Source organism: Jaculus jaculus, chromosome 5 (genome assembly GCF_020740685.1).
Source record: "Jaculus jaculus isolate mJacJac1 chromosome 5, mJacJac1.mat.Y.cur, whole genome shotgun sequence".
NCBI lineage: Eukaryota > Metazoa > Chordata > Mammalia > Rodentia > Dipodidae > Jaculus > Jaculus jaculus.
Window position 1 is genome coordinate 36,642,982 of NC_059106.1, and position 4,705 is coordinate 36,647,686.

The window sequence follows — 4,705 nt, forward strand, 5'->3', positions numbered from 1 at the left end:
CGCACACATCTGCCCATTTCAGAACAGGCAAATATGAAGAGGGAACTGATTAACACTACTGGGTCCAACCCATCAAGGCTTTTAGGATGACAAAACGAGGAACATTGGTCCCTAAGGCCTTCATATGGGCTGTGTGTTGAGCATTGAGCTGATGTGGACAGCAGGATTTAGGTATAGACTCACTAACACAGGTCACATTCCTCACACATAGTACTGACACATGAATACACAAAGCCCTTCTGTCCTTACTAACATAAGGATTTTCCCTCACAGTCAGCACCTTCAAGCCTAGTTGTGGAACATGGGCTATGTGAGACTCAGCCCAGGACCTACCTGCCACTCCGGTGAGCCCTGGACCTGGGTCTGGAAGGCACAAGCATGTTGCTGTGGTAGTTTGTGCATGGAGCTCCCCAACATCCACCCATCAGAGCAACACCTGCTCCCAGGTACCTTCCTGTCCCGACTTGACTAGCATTGTCCACAGGGAGAGAACAGGTGAAACTAGCTCTCACATTCACTGACTGGCACAGGGACCCTGCAGAGCGCCGCTTGATGCTCTGCTTGGCCTGAAGGTGGTGGAACCCTTTAGCTCCTGTACTTCCAGATTCATTACAGAGTCAGGTGTGCAGGGCTTTAAGATATTACCTCCCCTGGCTCACCAGGACACATGAAGACACACTTCACCCTGATCATTCTACTCCAGACTAAAGGGAACCACAAGATGCTGAACCCTCTCCCATTTCCAAGAGGCAAACTAAAGTCTCAAGAAAGGCTAAGAAGGCTGAGGTGTCAGGAAGATCTGAGGCTCAAACCACCTCAGAGTCTACCATCGGCACCAACTGCTTTAGCCTCTGTCCTTTTAAGTGACAGAGGTTAAGGTCAGTGGCCAGCCCAGCCTCAGAAACATCTAAGACATGACACAGCAAGCTCAGCATGTCTCGGCAGGGCAGCTCCTCTGTATCTGACCAGGCTCAGAAGCAGACTTGATTCTGGAGGTTCTGGCCCTTTACAATCATGTCTGAGGGAACCTCAGCTGCTTTGCTCTGAACCCCTGACCTTGCAGGTTAATTCTTCGTAGGAAGTCTAGCATCACTACCAACTTGACGCTTCGCCTGACATGTTGTCTTGGCAGAATGTGTGGGCAGGAGTTTATCTGGTATTAGTGACTGCAGGTCTGATATCTGTGTTTTGTGTACAGGTCTTGGGGTACCTGTAATTTATCTGAGTTGTTTGTGGTGAAGCTGCAGGCCTTGTGTGGGGATTTGAGGGGATGCCTATGTATTGTACACCATCCTGCATGTGCAGGTTTAGAAGCTGTGGAGGTGACGTGCAGATACAGGGCAACCCACCTGTGCTTGCTTTGTGTGCTTTGAGCATGCACATATTTGCTGGAGGTTGAATGTGTGTCTCCTCACATCTGTGTCCACTGCCTCAGCCTACAGCTCTATCCTTGCCTTGTCTGGGGGATCTGGACCTGCATGTCATACAGCCCCATCACCTTAAGCCCTGGGCTCAAGCAGACAAGCTGAGGGGTGGGCCAGGCCTCTGCTCGCTGCACCTTCTCTGACTGGAGACACATTTCTTACAGCCCTACCTCTGGTTCATTCTCACTTCCTGGGGTTCCACTACATCTGGCCTCAGTAAATGGCTAATTGATAAATGGACAAATAAAGGGGTCCTAAGGAAGAACACTCCCAGACGGGTGAGCAAGCCACAATTGGGGACAGAGGGGGCCTGCGACCTGACCCAGCCCCCTGTATATCTCAGGTCATCGTCAACCCTGCCACAGTGTTATTTATGACCCTCCTCCCCCTCCCACAGCGTAGCTCAGGCCTCAGCCCTAGGCAGAGGGCCCCCAAGCAGGGGGCCCAGGAGCAGCGACCAGGAGGCGCCAGAGCAGACAGGGGACCTACTGGGAGGACAAGGAGCTGTGATGAATGTGCAGGGCTCCATCAGAATGCCTGTCAAGATGATTCCAGTCCCCACACTGTGTCCCTCTGGTCTCTGCTCCAGTCTGAGAAGCACAGAGGAAGATATGGCCCAGGTGCCTCAGCACAGGGCACAAGAATAGCAAGTGTAATATCCCAAAAGAGGAAGCCTGGGCAATTTTCTTCATTCCTGGGAAAGGACTAAGTGGAAAGGGATTTCCCCGCCAGTGTCTGCCCAGTGGAGAGAGGGGCAGTCCAGCCTTGGGCCCAGTCCAGGGTCTTTTCCAGAAAAAGACCCTGATCCTCCAGACAAGGAGGCAAGACTAGCATGATATATCAGGCTGTGTGTGCTGGAAGCCGTTCCTGACTGGCTTCTGTGCTTCACAGGGGCTGGCGAGCAGGGCTGGAGGACAGCACCTCCACCTGCCTAGGGTCAAGAAGTAGCCTTTTAAGATGTGGGCCTGGGGTTGCTATATGCCACAGATGATCAGGAAGCTAGAGGTTCTGCACACAGGTCCAGAATAACATGAGACGTCTTAGGTTGGCAACCATCTTTGGCAGCAGGGTCAGGGGCTGTGTCTAGGCAGTGGGCACATGGATCACAGGCTATACGTACACGCATTAGACATGAAGGCATTGTGCCTTAGAGCAAGATAGTCCATAGGGAGAGAGAAGAAGAGGGCTTGCTGGCTGTCACACCTAGGGTCAGGGACATACTGGTATCCAGGATGCAGAGGCCAAAGTTGGTGATGAAAGGAAGTATTACCTCCATTCCTATCTGGTCCCTAAGGCCCCAACTGACCACATATGAAGAGTAGCCCTAATCAAACGAGTGTGGGAGAGGTTCCCAGGCCCCAAGCATAGTCCTAGTCTGAGCAGAGCATGGATCCGGCTGGTGCCGTAGCTGTGGATGACGCGGCCAGCACGGTGGGTGAGTCAAGAGCAGTGCCAGCAGCCAGCTTCATACACACCTGGTGTTCAGTCCCTAGGGAAAGTGGAGAACACTGTTTCCTTGCTCCCAGCTCTTCCCCTGAAGATGTCAGGTGCATCTCAGGGGACACAGGCTAACACTGGGCCACTTTCTAGTGTATTCAACATGACACACCAGTGAAGGAAGATAAGCCAGTCTCACAAGCTATTACCAAAATGACAGGGTCTCAGACTTTCTTTTTCTTTTTTTTTTTTTTTTTTTTTTGAGGTAGGGTCTCATTCTAGCCCAGGCTGATCTGAAATTCACTATGGAGTCTCAGGGTGGCCTTGAACTCACGGCGATCCTCCTACCTCTGCCTCCTGAGTGCTGGGATTAAAGGCGTGCGCCACCACACTCGGTGGACTTTCTCTTCTTGCTCCTCTTAATTCCATGGGGCAAGAGGGCCGTACAGGAAGACGACCAGTGGCTCAACTGGCCTGCTCCCTCCAAAGGCACCAAAGAAAACATGGGTGTGGCAGGTCCATCTTCCCCAGACTTGGTTGAGCTTGGTGGAGGTGTGCATTTTCGCTGAGCCAGCTGCTCCTATACCCCACCCCCAGCCTGACTGTATCCATCCCTCTTTCTGGTCCTGTTCCATAGCTATGCGTCATTAGAAATTTGACCAGTCTCAGGCTGTCGTCTGTAAAATAAAGAAACCTCATAGTCTATGATAGATGTGAAATGGGTAGTTAAATGGGTAGAACTGATAGGACTGGGCGTGGTGGCGCACGCCTTTAATCCCAGCACTCGGGAGGCAGAGGTAGGAGGATCACCACGAGTTCGAGGACACCCTGAAGCTACATAGTGAATTTCAGGTCAGCCTGAGCTAGAGTGAGATCCTATCTCGGAAAAAAAGAGAGAGAGGGAGAGAGAGAGAGAGAGAGAGAGAGAGAGAGAGAGAGAGAGAGAGAGGGAGAAAACTGACAGGGAATTGCTATCTTTAGTTAAGCACAGAACTCAAGATTTCCACAATGCTCAACCCAGACCCAGACCCAACAGATGCACAGAAACAACCTGATAAAACCTTTCGCAGCGGAGCAGGCTCAGGGGAAAGTAGGAATATCCCAGCCCCACTTCAGCACCCTACATGGCTCACCTACATGGCTGGACCCCCCACTTCCCTTCAGGCCTACAGTGGGGTCCTGGACTCAGCACCCACACCCCTCAGAGCCTCTCTTCCTCTTGCTCGCCACCGGGACGAAGCTGGGGGGTCTACTCCCCTGTCTCATTGCCCCACGCCACCGAAAACCCAGTCGGCAGTCACGCACCCCCCGCAGGAGCCCGCGCCCGCCTGCCGCGCCGGGGCGGTTTAAATGGGCCAAGTTGTGGCGGCGGCGGCGGCAGCGGCGGCGGCGGGTCTCCCAAGTCCCCGCCGGGCAGGCGGGCGGGCGCGCGTCAGTGAACGCGGCCGGGCAGCTGGGCGGGGCGGGGTGGGGCGGGGGCTTGGAACCCGGGTCTGGACGGGGAACCGGGCTGGTGACTCCGCAACTCCCCAGTGCCCCGCTCAGTTCAGCTCTGGCCAGCGCTCGAGCCACGGACAGCCGCGAGTGCGGGTGGACTCTGGACTCCCCGAAGAGACAGACCCCTGGGGCCCGAGAGCTTCCTTCGGCGCGGAGGACGGGATCCAGGATCTGTGGGCAGTTCCGGAAGCACCATGCCTCAGGCGGTGCAGACCGCGCCATCCCGACTGACAACTGTCCGGGACGGACGGCCAGGCGGCGCAGTGGCGGCTGCGGGAGCTGGGGCACAGTAGCGGGCCGGGCGGGCGCGTGGCCAGGCACCTCCAGCCCACCCCACCCCCCCGGCC